This window comes from Crinia signifera, chromosome 9, assembly GCF_055691185.1.
Source record: "Crinia signifera chromosome 9, ASM5569118v1, whole genome shotgun sequence".
Lineage (NCBI taxonomy): Eukaryota > Metazoa > Chordata > Amphibia > Anura > Myobatrachidae > Crinia > Crinia signifera.
In genome coordinates, this window is record NC_139225.1 from 123,014,814 (window position 1) to 123,035,804 (window position 20,991).

The 20,991-nt window shown below is 46.1% G+C and overlaps 1 long non-coding RNA gene across 1 annotated transcript; it reads right to left on the bottom strand.

The window, feature by feature from the left end:
* Positions 1 to 16,252: 16,252 nt before the first annotated feature.
* On the bottom strand, positions 16,253 to 19,079 carry LOC146035920 (uncharacterized). The gene is made up of 3 exons (XR_014460747.1): positions 19,033 to 19,079; positions 16,727 to 16,795; positions 16,253 to 16,371 (listed from the first exon to the last, which is right to left on the bottom strand). It is a non-coding gene; the product is annotated as an uncharacterized LOC146035920 (long non-coding RNA).
* Positions 19,080 to 20,991: the final 1,912 nt, after the last annotated feature.

Genomic DNA, 20,991 nt, shown 5'->3' on the forward strand with positions numbered 1-20,991 from the left:
GTTTACATGATCCCAACGCATTATTCAAATATCACCTTAAAACATTAAAAATTCTAAAATCATCAGTGTTACAGGAGGTCCATGTGAAATGCCTTCATAAAGCATATATATCCCAACACCAGCGCAGCTTCTTTGTGCCAGACGAAGATGGCAAATGCTTGAAATGCCATTCCCCCAAGGCCTCATTGGCCCACAACTTTTGGTCCTGCAGGCACATAATGAGATTCTGGAATAAGATTGTGACATATATCAGACTCCACTTCCACTTCCAAGCAACCCTTGATCCATTACCCCTATTATTCGCCAACTTCGATTCCTGGCCCATTCCCCCTCCATCCTCTAAGCTTATCCCAACCCTTACCCTTATTGTTACAGTGGCAAAGAAAATTATTCTTAATGCCTGGATAAAACCCCACCTCCCCACGACTCTGGAAGTGGAGTCCCTTCTGTTAAAGTATCTTCACTATGATAGATATGATCTTCTGAAACTCCCCTCTCCCTCCTCAACCAGGAAGTTTTGCTCCACATGGGGCCCATTCATAAACAGTCGTCCGCCTCCGCAGAAAACTGAGATTTGCAAACTCCTATAATTATTATACCAAAGATGTGTTGAGATATTGAAGATTGAGGTAACTGCACCTCCCCCCCTCCTTCTCCCCCCCCCCTCTTGTCTTTTCTCCTTTCTTTCCCACCATTCAGGCAAAAAATTGAGAAAAACGTAGGATAAGAAATGTTATTGGTTTATTTCATGTTCAATGGGATGTATGACAGGTGCTACCATTTCATATAACCGACCCAGTTGAGCTGGGACTTTATTAATACCTGCTGAACAAATGTGTTCAAATGTTTTGATTGTAACCTCATTTCTGTCCTCAATAAACATATTTGAAAAAAAAAAAAAAAAAAAAAACTCCTTGCCTTGAGGACCGTGTTTCGGGATAAAATTCGCTAACCTTATGCTAACCAGCCACTTTTCACTACGGATCTTGTCCTTAGTTTACGGACAGTTTGTACAGTATTTATTCGCAGAAGCAGCTACGTACGGTCATTTACAATATGTAATTGGTACAGAAGCCATGCTAACCTTTGCTATTGCTGGATGACTACTTAAAACATTATTTGAGGACCTACAGTATCATACTTTACACTACGGATTTTGTCCTTACTTTACGGACAGAGTTATTTTCTTTTATTCGCAGCCGCAGTGACGTACTGGATGGTCATGAACTGTATTTGATTGGTGCAGAAGCCATGCTAACCATCTGCCAGCAGTAAAATCACAGGCAATAGTGGCCTAGCGGGTAGAGGCACGGCCTCAGTATCAGTAGTTCGATCCTCAGTTGGTTACATTATATTTTTATTTTTTAAACGTTCTTTTTTTTTTTTAAACCAATACAGGTACTGTAGTTACAGTAGTTGGTGCTTATCAAATTCTTTCGGACTTTTCCACAAACAAAAATTCACAATGGCAGGCCTCCATGTACACGATAGTTAATACCCATACTGTACATACTGTACTGCGCTACAGAGAACGGTTTTTATCGCAAAATAAATTTAGCTTATCAGGTAAAACTCCTTGCCTTGAGGACCGTGTTTCGGGATAAAATTCGCTAACCTTTGCTAACCAGCCACTTTTCAATACGGATCTTGTCCTTAGTTTACGGACAGTTTGTACAGTATTTATTCGCAGAAGCAGCTACGTACGGTCATTTATGTAATTGGTACAGAAGCCATGCTAACCTTTGCTATTGCTGGAAGACTACTTAAAACATTATTTGAGGACCTACAGTATCATACTTTACACTACGGATTTTGTCCTTACTTTACGGACAGAGTTATTTTCTTTTATTCGCAGCCGCAGTGACGTACTGGATGGTCATGAACTGTATTTGATTGGTGCAGAAGCCATGCTAACCATCTGCCAGCAGTAAAATCACAGGCAATAGTGGCCTAGCGGGTAGAGGCACGGCTTCACTATCTCAGTATCAGTAGTTCGATCCTCAGCTGGTTACATTATATTTTTATTTTTTAAACGTTCTTTTTTTTTTTAAACCAATACAGGTACTGTAGTTACAGTAGTTGGTGCTTATCAAATTCTTTCGGACTTTTCCACAAACAAAAATTCACAATGGCAGGCATCCATGTACACGATAGTTAATACCCATACTGTACTGCGCTACAGAGAACTTTTTTTTTCGCAACAATAGATTTCTCCAAACTCAGACACAGACCGACACCTCAGACAATAAGATGTTGATTGCAGTCATATGTTAATTGCAGTCTGCCTTTTTGTTTCGCTGGTAATTGTACATAATTCAAATGCACCTATCAGCTTCATGAAGGATTTCCTTTGTCTCTGCCAGCATAAATTCAGCTACAGATACTAAAATTGTCAAACTACTGTATCCAGTTTGTTTTTCTGCATCTAAACCGTGTAGAATTGCTACGGATCGTCTCTTCATCTCTTGCCTGTATACAAGCACGAGATTGTACCTGTACACCTGGACTATTCATTCTGCTGAATCCAAAGTCAAGTTGTTGCTGCGTTCCTGTTCTACCAAGCTTTACCATCATACTGCCTTCCTTCCGCAAGAAGAGTACAGTACTGTATCTTCTCGCTGGAGCAGTAAGTACACTATACAGTAGTACAGTCATTTGTACATTTCACTGATTGCTGCATTACAGTATACAGTAAGCAGCACTACAAAACGGTCCCTGCGCGGAAGCGCTCGGTTCCCACCCTTCCCTGAATGAAGCTGTTTCCCTTCTTTTCCTACTGTTCAAATGCACCCGGTGCAGAATACTGTATACAATCGCCTGCTGTGTACAGTATACTGTATTCAGATACTGCAGGCTGCCGCTATGAGTATTGGGGCAGATGTATTAAGCCTTAACAAGAGATTCAATCCAAGGGTGATAAGGAGAGATAAACGTCCAGCCAATCATCTCCTTTCTGACTTTTTTCAAACACAGCCTGTAACATGGCAGTTAGGAGGTGATTGGCTGGATGTTTATCTCTCCTTATCACCCTTGGATTTACCTCTTGTTAAAGCTTAATACTGTACATCTGCCCCACTGTCCGTAAATACTAGAGTCTGTTTCGCAGACTTACTGTATACAGTATCGAGTAGTGATATCGTGATTTTTGATGCCTTACACGTTCAGTGCAGTGCAGTAGAGATAGCGCCATGTGGAATATTGTACAATGTGTTAAAATTGCCTGGTGTGTATGGGCCGCAGATCCCCGACTAGCGATGACAGTACTCTATTAGGGTGGGCTACTTTAGGCTGCTAAATACTAGTTCTCTCCGTAATACCATTGGTGTAATACCGTAAATAACGTATTTTTTCCTCAAACGAGGGGACCGGTGTTTTTCTCATGTTTACGGACTGTTTCGCAGGCTCAGTCAGTAATAGGAGCACATGTGATATCGTGATTTTCAGCCATGTTGGGAATCGACATGGCTGCACAGTGCAGTAGAGATACTGTAGCGCCATTGGGAATATTGTACAATGTGTTAAAATTACCTGGTGTGTATGGGCCGCAGATCCCCGACTAGCGATGACAATACTCTATTAGGGTGGGCTACTGTAGGCTGCTAAATTACAGTATAGTTCTCTCCGTAATACCATGTGTAATACCGTAAATACTGTTCAGTAACGTATTTTTTCCTCAAACGAGGGGACCGGTGTTTTTCTCATGTTTACGGACTGTTTCGCAGGCTCAGTCAGTAATAGGAGCACATGTGATACTGTATCGTGATTTTCAGCCATGTTGGGAATCGACATTGCTGCACAGTGCAGTAGAGATAGCACCATGTGGAATATTGTACAATGTGTTAAAATTGCCTGGTGTGTATGGGCCGCAGATCCCCGACTAGCGATGACAGTACTCTATTAGGGTGGGCTACTTTAGGCTGCTAATTAATAGTTCTCTCCGTAATACCATTGGTGTAATACCGTAAATAACGTATTTTTTCCTCAAACGAGGGGATCGGTGTTTTTCTCATGTTTACGGACTGTTTCGCAGGCTCAGTCAGTAATAGGAGCACATGTGATATCGTGATTTTCAGCCATGTTGGGAATCGACATGGCTGCACAGTGCAGTAGAGATACTGTAGCGCCATTGAGAATATGCTATTTAGAATAGAATTGTATGCTATTGTATTGCATACGATGCGATTTTATGCGATTTTAATACTGTACAGTATGTACAGATGTACCCAGATGCCTGTTTCATACTGTATGTGAAATGGCCCCCAAGACCCCATTTTTAATTGTATTCCCACCCTGATGGCTTAATGCCCCCATTGTTAACGCCACCCCACTATCAACGCCAACCCGAAGCGTTGCGAGCGGCGGCGTTACGCGTCCTCCGACCTTTTCATACCCCCACAATCCACGTCGGCGTGGAGTTGATTTTATATAGTGTGGCGAGCACAACGAGCCACCGAGCCCGAAGCGTGGCGAGCGGACGTGGATACCTTCACAGCTATACGCGTCCCCTCGCGGGCTTCACAGGTATCCGGGTCCCCTCGCGGGGCTCGCCACGCTTCGGCCTCGGTGGCTCGCTGCGCTCGATATAGGGATAGGAGCACATGTGATACTGTATCGTGATTTTCAGCCATGTTGGGAATCGACATGGCTGCACAGTGCAGTAGAGATACAGGTACTGTAGCGCCATTGAGAATATTGTACAATGTGTTAAAATTGCCTGGTGTGTATGGGCCGCAGATCCCCGACTAGCGATGACAATACTCTATTAGGGTGGGCTACTGTAGGCTGCTAAATACTAGTTCTCTCCGTAATACAATTGGTGTAATACTGTAAATAACGTATTTTTTCGCTATTTTGCACTCAGTCATACTGTATTTGTGTAAAAAAAATCCCCTAGCTGTGTACAAAATCCCCTAGCTGTGGGTGTTCGTATTGTAAGTACGAGGGGCGGCAGTACGCATCCTCTGACCTTTTCATACCCACACTATCCACGTCGGCGTGAAGTTGATCTTACTGTACAGTATACCGTATACTGTAGCGTGGCGTGCGCAGCGAGCCCCGCGAGGGCACGCGCATTACTTCACAAGTATTACGCGTCCCCTCACGGGTCTTGCTGCGCTCGTCACGCTTCAGGTTCGGTGGCTCGCTGCGCTCTATACAGTATACTGTACTGTAAAATCAACTCCAAACTCCACGCCGACGTGTGTAGTGGGGGCTGCCTGCGCTCGCCACGCTTCGGGTTGGTGTTGATAATGGGGTCTCGTTAACAATGGTGGTGCATTTAAAATAGTCATTACCCATCAGGGTACTCATCTGGTTGCCTGTACAATTAAAAATCGTTCCTATCGCTTCATATCACATGCGATGCGATTTTTGGTTGTACAATGCCCTGCGATGGAAATCGGGGGCGCCTTGATAATACACAAGTACCCCATTTTTTTTAATCATGCTACTTTTTGCCAATTTTCCGATCTACAGTAAATCTCCAAGTGTGTATAGTGTAGGCCACCAATGGGAGACACAACACTAGCAAAGTCTCCCGTCTGCTGATTTGACCAGCATGCCAGCGATGATGGATAATTTTTCATCCATCATCGCTGTGTGTGTGTGTACACCGCGCGTGCTTTCAACTTGCGGACCGCCTCTGCGCCTCCCCTTCTCCTGCCCCTGCTCCTTCCCCCTGCTCTGTGTTGTTATGAGCAGGGAGAAGCCACACATTACCGGCCGCTAGGGTTGCCACCTCATTCCTTCAATCCTGGAGACTGTACTGTATTTGGTACTTTATAACAGAAAAAATGGGAAAGGTCACTTATCGGGCGCTTGAAGGAGTTTGTTCTGCCCTGTAATCTCCAAAGTCAAATCTTATGGGAACTGAGTTCTCACCAGTCCCATATGCGTTTAAAGATGTAGTCTCTCCAGGGCACATCAGCTGGGCTTTAGTACTGCCAAAGGTCCTGGTCCAACGATTCCTTTCTCTGTCCCATACACAGTCCACTAACGCGTTTCTTCCTCCGCAGAGGACTTTTTCAAGGTGTCCTGCATTACTGCGTATGAGCCCTTTATACAGTATACAGTACCTGGTCTATTCCCGCTTCCTGGCCGGACTCTAATTAATTGTGTAGAACTACGTGTCCCATAGTCCTTTGCGAGGAACAGCGGGACTTCCTGTTTGCCGCTGCCGGCTTACAGGGTAGTCTTGGCAACCCTGACGCTCAGACGCAGCAGAGCGCAGGGTGCGTGTTCACGTCACTCCCGATCCGGCACTCTTATAGATCCTTTATATCGTGGGCTGTTTGTAGACGTTTGTGTAATGTCGTAACGTCACTTCCGGTTTCGTCTGAAGTGACTACAGCTCACAGGATTCCTCTCACAAAGTGCCGTGATTCCGGGCAGTGTATTTGGTACAGTACTTGTCTATTATCACGGCGCCCATCGCATCGCATACCACTAATTAAGGGAAGGCAACCCTACCGGCTGCACGTCCGGCCCCAACTTCACTCCTGCCTGCCCGGCTGCCAGCCAGTCGACTTGTTGCCGAAGTACCAAAATTTCCATTACTGGTCAGTATTTACGGTACATTACTGTATCTTGTCTCCACAGTTCCTGAGATTAAACATGCCGCCAAAAATCACCAAAGAAATGAGCCAGATCATCGTCAAGATGAAGCAAGATAACAAGACAACACGAGAGATCCAGGCTTGGCTGAAAGAAAGTGGTACTGAAGTTCATTTACAGACTGTGCGCAATCATGCTTCTATGAGGATGCGCCCCAGATACAGAACTCCTTCTCACTGCACATTGTAAGTACAGTACTCTATACAGTATTAGCAGATTCTATAATTACTGTACTGTACATTACTACTGTATACTGTACTGTACCAGGCGGCTTCAAGCTGTGGCCCTCCAGCCGTTGTGAAACTACTGTACAATTGCCATCATGCTGTGCCATCGATTTGCTATTAGAGAAAGATACTGTAAAGTACAATTACAGTGTGGCAAGGCATGCCTGGATGTGTAGTTTCACAACAGCTGGAGGTCCACAGTTTGGACATGCCTGCTGTACTGTATGCTGTACAATCATTTTTGTCTGTGTTATACTATAGGAAAGTCCAAAAGATTGTAGAAGAATTAACTTGTGGTGATGATGAGCGTACTGCTGGAAAAATAAAAAAACATTCTTCATTCGGACTATGATATGGACGTTTCAGTTTCCAGTGTGAAACGGATGCGAAGAACAATGGGATGGAGATATTGTCGCACAAGGTAATGTAAAATACTGTACTGTACAGTACATCAACCTTAATTTTACAATACTGTATACTGCAAGTCATAAGCATTTAATGTCTCAATGGTCCTAATTTTTTTTTACTTACTGTACCTGTAGGCTGCATCCCATGATAAGAGATGTCAATAAAGAAAAGAGAGTGATACAAGCTCAACAGTGGATTGACAGTGCCGAAAAATTTAATGATGTACTTTTCACAGATGAAACTTCTGTTTCTATGGAGAGGTTCTCAAGAATGTCCTTCCGCAAACCTACCTTTATCTCATTGAAACCACGAGCAAAGTTTCCATTAAAAGTCCACGTATGGGGAGGTATATCTCGCAGGGGTGCTGGACCTATGTTAGTTTTTGAAGGTACTGTACTGTACATTTCTACTGTACTGTAGTTTTAAACAACTCAGAACCCTGAAATGTGTACATGTTAATGGCATCTTACTGTATCTCTGTAGGGATTATGGATAAGATCTTCTTCCAAGAACAAATAGTCGATCGTGTTTTGGTGCCATTTATCAGAAAATACTATCCATCTGGACGCAGAGTATTCCAAGATAATGACCCAAAACATTCTGCTTCTGCAAAATACATGGAAGAGAGAGGAATAATTTGGCAACGCACACCACCAGAGTGAGTATTATTCGAACAGCATTTACTGAACTACAGTACACTACTTATTGTACAGTCGTGATTTTATTACTACTGTACTGTACAGTATGTTAATACAGTAGTACGTACTTAACTTTTGTATGTACTGTACTACGTATACTTTAGGTCACCGGACATGAACCCAATTGAAATGGTCTGGGCACAAATGAAGAAGTTCATCAGGAATGAAGTGAAACCGAAAAATAAACAAGAACTTTTGGATGGGATCAGGACTTTTTGGGAAAAAAAACTGACACGTGTCCAGTGTATTAAGTACATAAACCATCTGGACACCGTCTTGCCTGTCGTCATTGAGCGAAATGGGCATGCAACTGCTATGTAGATTCTCCAGTACTGTATAATACAGTATAAAGTACTGTACCTGTAAAACTGAACCCCTCGCAGCAGTCTCTTACAGTACAGTATACTGTACTGTACAGTACAGTACCTCTCCTTTTACTCGCTGTCCACCTCACAACTTACTGTATTTCCCTCCCTTCAATGTTTACTTGACATGTACTACACATTGCAGTTTGCTTGGGTCAGAGAACAAGGAAGAACCACTGGCCTGAAAAAAGTAAGTTTATGATCTTACTGTACAACACTCTTACAGATTGTCATGTGTACTGTAACTCTCCCTCGCTATTATTTTTTCTACTCTACCATGAGCAAAATCAAGCGTGTTTGGGCCAGAGAACAAAGGAAAGGCAATGAAATGGAAAAAAGTACGTTTATGATCTTACTGTACATTATCTCTCTCCCTCTCTCCCATCCCCTTCCCCTACCAACATGTGTTTCCCCCCCCCCCCCCCCCCGAAATCCCCCCCCCAGCCTTCACCTATTCTTTTTTCTTCTCCCCTTATCCACCACATGCCACTCGCAAAATCAAGCGAGTTTGGGACAGAGAACAAAGGACTGGCAATGAAATGGAAAAAAAAGTACGTTTATGATCTTACTGTACATTACTGTATCTCTCTCCCTCTCTCCTATCCCCTTCCCCTGCCAACATGTGTCTCCCCCCCCCCCCCCGAAATCCTTGTGACCATTCAGTACTAACGCTATTCTTTTTTCTTCTCCCCTTATCCACCACATGCCACTCTACCATGAGCAAAATCAAGCGTGTTTGGGACAGAAAGCAAAGGACAGGCAATGAAATGGAAAAAAGTACGTTTATGGGGCGAGATTTATTGTGTTTACCGTTTTTCCGAAAATGCGATTTTTGCTCAAATCGCCCTTTATCGCCGTTTTTTAAAATCGCATTTTTTTCCAGAACTAGAATATTTAATGAGGTGTGTATTCCGGCATGAAAAGTGCGACAAAGTGCGATGTACAGTAGGGCGATTTTCGGGATGAGAATTGCGATTTATTAGTCATGAAAAGTTGCAATTTTTTGGAAATGTGCGATTTTGTGATTGAAAAAAAAAAAAAATTGGCGTGAGGTCCCCCCTCCTGTACATAACCAGCCCCGGGCTCATTGAGCCGGACCTGGTTCCAAAAATACGGGGGACAAAAAGCGTAGGGGTCCCCCATATTTCTGAAACCAGCCCGGGACTCTTGGACCGGTCCTGGTTCCAAAAATACGAGGGACAAAAAATCTGGGGGTCCCCCGTATTTTGAAACCAGCACCGGGCTCCAACAGCCCGCAGTGTCATGCCACAGCCGGGGGACACTTTTTACACAAGGTCCCCCGGCCGCACCATGAGCACCGTGGCTGGTCAGCCTTGGACGGGGTACCTGGAGGAGTGGGGACCCCCCCAATAAAGGGGTCCCCCCCAGCCTTCACCCGTCCAGGGCTGAAGCCCGGGGCTGTCACCGGGGTCCCTGGCCATTGGACGCCGGCCTGATAGGGTTAAATTGTCATTCCTAACATTGCTTAATACAGGAGAACTGCAAGTGCCAGCAGACCTCCCCCGCAGGCTGGGACTTGGGGAACCACAAGTCCCAGCATGCGGGGCATTAATGGGCCCGCTGGGACTAGTAGCCCACCTGTAAAAAGAATGTTAAAATAAAGCACACACACAGAAAAGTATAACTTTATTACATACACATCCACACACCTCACTTTTACACCACATTCTTACCGATCCAGGATCCAGCGCTGGTCTCTCTGCAGCAGAGCCGGACAGCCCGCACTGACAGCGGCTTCCTCCGATGCAGCGAACAGCTTCTGTCGCGCTGTCCCAGCGCGACACAGGCTGAGAGGGTCTCCGTCTTACTGTATGTGTCTCCATGGAGACGCCTAGCTCAGCCAATCAGGGCTGAGCTACTGTATGCGTCTCCATGGAGGCTCATCGCCCAATCACGCTCTCAGCCAGTGTCGCGCTGGGACAGCGCGACAGAAGCTGTGAGCTGCGTCGGAGGAAGCCGGTTCAGCCCGCTGTCAGTGCGGGCTGTCCGGCTCTGCTGCAGAGAGATCAGCGCTGGATCCTGGATCGGTAAGAATGTGGTGTAAAAGTGAGGTGTGTGTATGTGTACAGTATGTAATAAAGTTATACTTTTCTGTGTGTGTGCTTTATTTTAACATTCTTTTTACAGGTGGGCTACTAGTCCCAGCGGGCCCATTAATGCCCCGCATGCTGGGACTTGTGGTTCCCCAAGTCCCAGCCTGCGGGGGAGGTCTGCTGGCACTTGCAGTTCTCCTGTATTAAGCAATGTTAGGAATGACAATTTAACCCTATCAGGCCGGCGTCCAATAGCCAGGGACGCCGGTGACAGCCCCGGGCTTCAGCCCTGGATGGGTGAAGCCTGGGGGGGGGACCCCTTTATTGGGGGGGTCCCCACTCCTCCAGGTACCCCGTCCAAGGCTGACCAGCCACGGTGCTCATGGTGCGGCCGGGGGACCTTGTGTAAAAAGTGTCCCCCGGCTGTGGCATGACACTGCGGGCTGTTGGAGCCCGGTGCTGGTTTCAAAATACGGGGGACCCCCAGATTTTTTGTCCCTCGTATTTTTGGAACCAGGACCGGTCCAAGAGTCCCGGGCTGGTTTCAGAAATATGGGGGACCCCTACGCTTTTTGTCCCCCGTATTTTTGGAACCAGGTCCGGCTCAATGAGCCCGGGGCTGGTTATGTACAGGAGGGGGGACCTCACGCCAATTTTTTTTTTACTTTTACACATACTGTATTTTAACAAAGAACCATACACAGATCACAATGATCTGTGCATGGTTCTGACAAAATCGCCATGTTTCTGACCAAACCGCCAGTCAGGATCAGGTCAATTTTTTTTTTGGAACTTTAGACCATTTTTTTTGTCGATTTCCAAATTCGCATCTCATTAAAAATGCGAATTGTATCTTTTTCAATGGGGAAAACATCTGGATGCGAATTCCGGAGTTAAAAATAATCGCACTTTTAGAAAAGTGCGATTTACAGTATGCCGCAAATCGCCACCCATTAAAAAATGGATTTGGGAAAACAATGAAAAAACGGCCGTTTTTGCGATAAAAATCGCCAAAAACCCACCATCGATCTCTAATACTGTAAATGTCACCCATGATCTTACTTTACATTACTGTATCTCTCTCCCTCTCTCCCCTCCTCTTCCCCTGCCAACATGTGTCTCTCCCCCCCCCCCCTGAAATCCTTGTGACCATTCAGTACTAACGCTATTCTTTTTTTCTTCTCTCCCCATACCACTCTACCATGAGCAAAATCAAGCGTGTTTGGGACAGAGAAAAAGAGAGACCCACTGCCTTGGAAAAAGCTTTCTTGTCACCTACTGTAAAATACTGTACTTTACTTAAAATACTGTACTGTGTTAGGAGGACTGATTGAATTACTGTACTTTTTTATTATTATACAGTATTCTACGTTAAGTCCCCAGACAAACTGCAAACCATCTGTACAGGGTCTTGTCTGACGTCATTGAATGAAATGTAATGTACAGTAATGTACAGTACATGCATACTGTAAATAACACTTCTCCTGCACTGTATTGTACTGTACTGTATGTTTTAAGAAAAATGAAGTGCTGTAATGTACTGTACAATATTTTTGGTCAATGCTGTGTTTTGTCAATAAAGTACCGGTAGTCCTTGCAGGTGCTGAGGTACTGTAGCAGGCAGCGGCGGAGAGTTGAGTGCAGTGGTGGGTGTCAGGGTAGCGGCACTGCGGAGGTAGTAGGCGGCTTTGCGGCTGTGAGGGGAGTTGTAGCTTGGAGGTCGCGGCTGGAGAGGGTAGCAGGCATTGTGCGCACTCTGCAGAAGTGTGTCAGTGAGTAATGAGTACACCTGTGTGTCTGTGCTGTGACCTGGGAAGTGTGTCAGGGGGTGCGGGTGCATATACTGTAGTACAGTATTTGGCTTTTGTGTGTGTGTGTGTGTATAATGCTGGGGGGGGCGGGGTTCATTGGGGAGAGAGTGTGAGAGAGAGAGCAGGGGATATAGAGAGACAGTGGGAGAGAGAGCAGGGGATAGATGCACAAATATTAAGTACTGTAGCACTGAAATGTACATTATTAAGGTGGACCGCAGCAGGAATCTCCGATCCCTTCTGCGATCCCCCCTGCAGCACCGCCGGCCGCATCCCCCATAGGTTTCTATGGGGGATGCGAAGCTGTATCAGCCCCCCTTTCGGAGCCCTGTCCCTGCGCACAGCAGGTGATACAGTACATCCCGGTGATACTGTATGATCGCATTTTACAATGCGATCCGGGAGGTAATATTCCGCCCAGATCGCATTGTAAATGCGATCAATGATAAATGGGGGCCATAGAGAGACAGTGGGAGAGAGAGCAGGGGATAGGGAGACAGTGGGAGAGAGAGCAGGGGATAGATGCACAGTGTGAGAGAGAGCAGGGTACAGTATACTGTAGATGCACAGTGTGAGAGAGAGCAGGGGAGTGGGAGTACCTGTGTCTGTTGTGTTCCGCAGTTACTGTAGCTGCTACTGTAGGTATAGAGCCAGCCTTCTTCTTTGTGCTGCCAATGGAACCCGGGAGGAAGAAGATGACCACGGGAGAGGTGAAGGGGGAGGGTGCTTCCAGTGGAGCGTGAGCTTCAGCAGCCGGGGGAAGAGAGCAGCGTTGCCGCTGCTGCAGGTCGGCAGAGCCCATGCTCTGGGATGTGTGGCTGCGTGGAAGACCGGCGGGGATTAGTGCAGAGGCTGTCCGGCAGCGTGAAGGAGACCAGGGGAGATTATTGTGTTGGCTGTCCGGCTCCTGCTCACTTTGTAATTCACCGCAGTAATTCCCTTAAGGGGGGGTGGGTGGGTAGAATGGGACTTGTTTTATAACTTCCCTGTCTCCAAATCTCTGCTGCTTTTCATGGAGTCCAATCTTAAATCCCAGTATACCCGCTGCCAGATGCCCAATGCTGCAAAGGGACAGTGGATTAGTGAGGCAGCCAGCTCGCTCACCTCAACCCCCACTGTGCCATTGCCGGGGAGATGGCAAGTGACATGCTGCGTGCTGGGGTCGGCCGGCTGGCAGGCCAGGGATTGCCCTGGTGGCTCCGTTTCCATGGGCGGGGTGATCAACCCCCCCAAAAAAAGTAGTCTACTACTAAGATGGATAGTAACACAAATAAATAGTACTGCACATTTACTGTAAATCAAAATTTATACGGTGATTCATAAATTATTTAAAAAACAATCAAACAGCTGATTTGCTGTCCCAATGAGTGACATTATTTCACTTCGTATGGCATCTGTGAAAAAAAAAAAAATGAACAGTTTTAGAACAGTAATACAAGTTGAGTACTTTACAGTAAACATTATTACAGTGTTATTGTATACTATACCTCTATTCTGGGGTGGTGGCGGCCCATGGCCCAATGGCACCTGCCCTCCATCTTGCCTGTGACCTGTTTTATGAGAAAAAATATTTATCTGTAAATGCAGTGAGTTTTACAGTACATTCCTTTACAGTACATTCCTGTACAGTACATTATTTTCTATTCTGAAATGTACTGTAAGTGCACGCAGTTACAGTTCTATACTAATTACTGTACTGAATGTGGCCAATGAGACCTGCTTGATACAGTATCACAACTACAGTATCCATCCATTAACTGTACATGTGTCCAACTAGTTGTGATGTCACTCACTGGAGTACGCTACTGCCCGGTTAAGGAGGGCACACAAAAGCTGTGCATGTACCAGCTCCCCCCATTACAGTACAGTATTGTACTGTATACAGTATAAGCTCCTGCATTCAGCAAGGCACAAAAAGGCCAAGAGGAATCATGACTGGCAGATGGCCTGACGTCATGATGTTGCCAAGCAGAGGCTTAGCCCCAGGGGCAGGGATTTGCTGAAAGTCACGGTTTAAACTTAGGCACTGGGGGAGGGGTTGGTTACAAGGCACCGTGTGGGGAATAAAGTTGAGAGATAGTGGTGAAAGCCTTAATTAAAAAAAAAGGTTTAAAAATACCTGTACTGTAAGTTACAGTATTAAGAAGTACAAAACTGTACTGTACCTTGTTGGTCTTCGTCCTCAATTGATGGTGCAGGAGTTGCTGTAAAAAAAAAAAGCACTGTCAGTTTACTACTAGTTTAAAACTAAACTTCTAATCTTCCATCCCCCGAACATACAGTACCCTTTTTCCCACTATCTCCATCAGCATTGGTGAAACCGAGATCACCTCCACCGACCAAACGCGCGGCCTCGGTGTCATCATTGACTCCTCCCTCTCTTTCACCCCCCCACATTCGTGCTCTCTCCCAGTCTTGCCGTCTTCACCTACGCAACATCTCACGCATCAGACCATTCCTCTCCACTGATGCGACCAAAATTCTCATTCACTCTCTTGTCATCTCCCGCCTTGACTACTGCAACATCCTTCTCTCTGGGTTACCTCGAACACGCCTTGCACCACTCCAATCCATTATTAACGCTGCTGCTAGGCTCATCTTCCTCTCCCGCCACTCTACCTCCGCCTCCTGGAACAACCTCCCGCCACCTACTGTATCAGGCTTTCTGATTCCCTTACCTCCTTCAAGCGCTCCCTCAAAACCCACTTTTTTCGACTAGCCTATCCCTCCTCCTAACCTCTTTTGATCCTCATATCCTGCCTCCGTTCCCATCTGTTCCTACAGTACTTACAGTACAGTATCCTATTGTTTTTCGTTCGTCCTCCTTTTACTGTAGTCTGTTAACTCTTATGAGTAGGGCCCTCCTTCCTCACGTACTCACCCTACCTCTTTACCTCACCTGTGCTCCTGTCCTGTTGTTCCCTTCATCTACTGTACTGTACTTCATCTTCAGTCTCCTCGACAATTTCAACACCTGCAGTACTTCTGAACTGATGCTGATTTTAGTTCTACCAGCTACAGTATACTGTACCCCTATTTACAGTATGCTGTATTTTTCAACACACCATGTACAGTACGTTACCTTGTAATTTGTTTTTTTGTTTGCTACAGTATGTACGGCGCTGTGGACACTTTGTGGCGCCTTATAAATAAACGTACTGCTACTACTACTACTTACATACTACTACTACTTACATGGTTGGGGAGGAGTTTGTTCATACTGCCAAGGTAGACAAGGGGAATGCACTGTGGAAAAAGAAATGTTTGATCATTTTCTGTAACAATAGTAATACAGTACAGCATATTGTACAGTACATACGGTACTCATACTGCAGCACATACAGTACAGTACTGTACAGTAGTGTACTGTACAGTACTGTATGAACACCAATAAAGTCATAAGAATTGTCATAGTGGAGCACAACTTTCTGTGTACAGTAATGTACAGATGGAGCAGCTCCCATTTCAGCTGCTCCTGGAGACAGAATCTCAGGACAGCTATCCATACTGTAGGCCAGTATTCAATGCAGCAGAAGCAGTTGCAGCAGTGAGTGTTGATGAATGAAGGCATTACACAAGTCAGGGGGCATTGTGCATTAGGTGATGGGGGGGGTTGAATGCATACTGTAATTACTGTAGGCACTAAAGGGGGGCATTCTTCATACAGTATGGGTCATTCTGTACAGTATACAGAATGGCAATATTGAGGGAATTTTGTACTGCACAGGTACAGTACAGTACTGTATATGGCTTTACAGGTGGACTCCACAACTCCCTCAATGCTCCACACCATTACTCCCACCTTCCCTCCCTGCTCCACACTACTACTCCTACCCTCCCTCCCTGCTCCGCACTATTACTCCCACCCTCCCTCCTGCTCTGCATTATTACTCCCACCCTCCCTCCCTACTCCACACTATTACTCCCCCCCTGCTCCACACCACTACTATGCTTGATGGGGAAGGGGCCCCAGAGAGATCAATTTATGGGGCCCCAGGATTGCTGTTGCTGGCCATGAGTACAGTACTTACACCCTGGGGGAGTTCTGCTGGATGCAGGAGGAAGCGCTGCTGCCACCTTGCTTTCTTCCTCCGAGCAGCAGGAACAGTAGCTTCAATTTTCCTGGGGCTCCGGGGATGCACAGCTCCAGGTGTCCATACTGTCCTCCTCGTTTGGCACCTCTGGGTATTGCAGGTCTGTAAAAAAAATTGCACCAAAATATGAGCTTGCTGATACAGTATACTGTAATACAATAGGTAACAATAAAGTCTTGAGCGTAGAGGATACTGTATGCTGTACAGTAGAGAGGGGTGAAGAGAGACAGAGTGCCTAATTCAGAGGTGAGCACAAGCAGACACACTTGTACAGTATTTCTGCGTATGTGTAAGAGGGCATGGAAGGGAGGTGGGGTACTGTATATTAGCAGCACTTGCCTCCATAATATACTGTACTGTACTGTACTGGTAGAGATACAGTACTGTAACATCTGATGCAGTCCCATAGAGAGAAAAACTAACAAATACTGTAAACAAAAACATGTACTGTACTTACTAGGTGGAGGGCTGATACGGCCTCTCCAGAGCTGTCTAGGAGCTCCCACTTGTTGAGGGGGTTGCTGGGCTGTTGGAAGACATGTCACCACAATTAGCAAACGGCCAACGGCACGCCAAGAAAAGATACAGTACAAGTTTGAAAGAAAAAAAAAATACACAAATACTGTACAGTACAATAAAGAAAGGACAGGACTTACTCTCAGAAGGAGCGGCGTCGCTTGAGGTGGGGGTTGAGGCGGCAGTAGCGGCCATCAAGGGCAGGGTGCCCTGGTCTTCAAGCGGAGGCACTGTGTGAAAATGAGAAAAATGAGAAAGTGTGCTGTTTAAATAAAGTTACTGTACTCATTACTGGGTTTGCAAAAAGGCGTGGACTGGATTTTATAAAGTGCTGCGGCCGCTATAGTGTACTTTATAAAATCAACTCCGCTCCAAAGTGGATAGGACCGCTGCGCTTGCGAAAAACCCAGGTCAGCGTTGGTGTAAATGGGACCAACCCAGGTCCATTGACACTGGTCTCCTACCCAGGTCCTGACCAGGGTTGAACACTGGTCGGACCTGGGTCGTGAGCGGTGTAAATGGTCCCAACCCAGGTCGGGACATCTGGTTAGTGCTGAAAGGATACCAGAAGCATGGGACGCCTTTCCGTAAGTCAGTACCATGCGTTCCACAGTGCATTGCCATACCTCCCAACTGTCACGATTACAGCGGGACAGTCACGATTTTCGGGTCCTGTCCCGCTGTCCCACCCACGCCAGGCATTGTCCCGCTGCGGGGGGTGGCAGTTGGGAGACCCCCCAATCTAATAGAATAGACGCTGTGGGCATGCGCACAGCGTCTATTCTCGTATGAAAATGAGGTTGCGGCTAATTAGCATAAGCTGCGCCCTCATTTGCATACGCCCCGTTAAGGGATACTGTATATACAGTACAGTACTCTACCTACAGAAATCATTTACAGTATGTATGTTTTGGGGGGGGGGGGCTGGGGGGAGGGGTATGGATTGTATGGTCGACCTAAAGATTGTCGACAGTCATAAGGTCGACATACTGCAAGGTCGACAGGTGTCTAGGTCGACATGGGATAAGATTGACAGGTCATCAGGTCGACACAAGCATTAGGTCGACATGGTCTAGGTCCACAGTCAAAAGGTCAACATGGGGTTTTTCACTGTTTTTTTTTACCCGAATGTCGACATACTGTAGTCTTAAGTGTCCATGCACTCGGCACACTATTTTATTCTCCCACAATGCCCCAGTGCAGTGATGGCTAACCTTGACACTCCAGCTGTTGTTGAACTACACATCCCAGCATGCCCTGCATCAGTTTTAGCATGGCCAAATAGTAAAACTGTAGCAGGGCATGCTGGGATGTGTAGTTCAATAACAGCTGGAGTGTCAAGGTTAGCCATCACTGCCCTAGTGGATATTAGGGCATGAAATACCGCCTGTCGGCTCATTAAACAGTGAAAAATCCTATGCCGACCTAATGCTTGTGTCGACCTAATGACTTGTTGACCTTGTCCCATGTGGACCTTGCAGTATGTCGACCTAGTGGTGAGGCCCTAATGACTGTCGACCATCTTTAGGTTGACCAACTGAATGCTGCTGCAGGGGCAGAGGACTGGGGGGAGCACATGGGTGATGCTGCACTTTTATACCGCTACAGTATGTGCGCTTCATCACTGAATATAACTTTTTGACAAAATATTTTGCTAAATAAATCAACCAACATTTTTCAATGCTAACTTTTCATGTCTTTTAATTTGTATTTAAATCATCGAGGGAAGGTTGGCTGGCAGTTTATCAGTCCTAAAATTGACATTTTTAATGTCATCCATAGGGAAAAGCAGGGCTGACCCAGGTTCAGTGTAAATCAGGCATGTCCAACCTGCGGCCCTCCAGATGTGCTAAAACTACACATCCCAGCATGCCTTGCCACAATTTGGCAATTAGGGAATGCTAAAATGATGGCAATGCATGCTGGGATGTGTAGTTTTAGCACATCTGGAGGGCCGCAGGTTGGACATGCCTGGTGTAAATGGTGCAGACCCAGGTCCGACCCAGGTTGAAGTGCTGTGTAAATGGGGTATGAAGCAGGGTCCAACCCTGGAAACTTCCGTGTTCAAAGACCAGGGTCCGACCAGGGATTTTGGTGTAAAAGGGGTATAAATTGGGTATGAAGCTGGGTCCAACCCTGGAAACTCCCGTGACGCTGGCAGCGTCGGCCAACGGCACGCCAATAAAAGACACAAGTTTGAAAGAAAGAAAAAATACACAAACTCAATAAACAAATGACAGGACTTACTCTCAGACGGAGCTGCGCTGCTTGTTGAGGCGGTGGGGGCTGTTTCGGCCTCCATGGGCAGGGTGCCCTCGTCTTCAAGCTGAGGCACTATGGGAAAATGTTTTTTATTTATCATTTACAGTATTTGTACATACAGTACAGTACTGTACAGTATACAGTATTTATCCAGCTTTGAGAAACATTGAAGAAATACATTGAAGAAATACAGTATTTCAGTTTCTCACAAATACAGTATCCTACAGTATAAACGACAATACATTAGTGGGGGTTGGTGGTGGACAGCTTTACCAGATAGAAATGCTAATGAGTTAGTGTACTTGGAGTGGGGAGGCTAATACTGTAGTGTTATTTTTCCTTTCACAGATACAAGATTCAAATGTAAATGTCCTTTTTAGACAATGCAGTCCAGGTGTATAGTGACCCTTAATCAAATTATCTGTCTGCACTTAACACTACAGAAAGGAGGGTGAACTGGCATCTCTAGTATGCAGCTTTGAAAAGGGGAATCCAGTCATCACATTTGAAGAAAACTTTCAGATTTTCACAAATACAGTACAGTACAGGTTGAGTATGCCCTATCCGAAATGCTCGGGACCGCGAGCATTTCGGATAGGGGAATTTTCCGGTTTTTGGAATATTTTTTTTGCAGCCATACTTACTGTACCTGTCCCTTGATGGTCCCCGGGCGTCCCTCGGCGTCCGCGCAGTCCCCGGGCGTCCACAGCAGGCCTCCGGCATCTTCTACAGGGTCTCCAGCGGTCCCAGGAATGCATTGCGCGAGTGTGCGCGCACGCCGGTGACGTCACCGGCGCGCGCACACACTCGCGCAATGCATTCCTGGGACCGCTGGAGACCCTGGAGAAGATGCCGGAGGCCTGCTGTGGACGCCCGGGGACTTGGTAAGTATGAAAAGAGGGTTAGGGGTTAAAAAATAAAAAATAAAAAAAAATTCGAATGATTCCAAAAACCACGGTTTTTGGAATCATTCGGATAAGGGATGTCCGGATACCGGATACTCAACCTGTATACTGTACTGTAGTAGCAAACAAAGATGGGTCATAGGAAAGACAGACATTAGGTCTACAAGCATTAGGTCGACCACTGAAGGTTGACATGCATGAAGGTCGACATGACTGAAGGTCAACATGGGTTAGGGAGACATGGTCATTAGGAAAACTAAATTATTAGGTCGACATGGGTATGGTCAACATTCAAAAAGTTCACCATAGAGTTTTTCATTATTGTTGCCTGAATGTCGACACAGTCAACAGGGACACTAGAAAAGTGCATTGCGTCCCCTCAGCCTCGGCCAACGGCACGCCAAGTAAAGACACAATTACAGTAGGAGAGAAAGAAAAAAAAAACACAAACTCAATAAACAAATGACAGGACTTACTCTCAGATGGAGCGGCTGAGGCGGTGGGGGCTGGAAGGGTGCCCTGGTCTTCAATCGGAGTCACTGTGGGAAAATGTCAAAAATGAGAACAAGTGCTGTTTACTGTTAATAAACTTACCGTACTCTTACTGTAAATAGGGCGGGGGTGGCTTTACAAAAAGGCGTGGACTGAATTTTATAAAGTGCTGCGCCCGCCATACTGTACTTTAGAAAATCCACTCTGCTCCAAAGTGGATAGGACACATACTGTAATGTACCGCTGCGCATTCCCTGCTTACGGCTGTCCTGGATAGTGGTTGTTTCAAAAGGAGGCATTTGCCAGTGCAGTACCGGATGTACACTAGTACTGCCAGTGGCAATTGCCTCCTTTTGTGCATCAGAGGCATTGGCGCAACGCTCCACCCCCACTCCCCTGACATGGACACAACGCTGACTACGCAGGGCTGCGCTAGGCTGCCATTGGCCGACGCTACCAGCGTGGGCCAATGGCACGCCAAGAAAAGACACAATTACAGTAGGAGAGAAAGAAAAAAAAAACACAAACTCAATAAACAAATGACAGG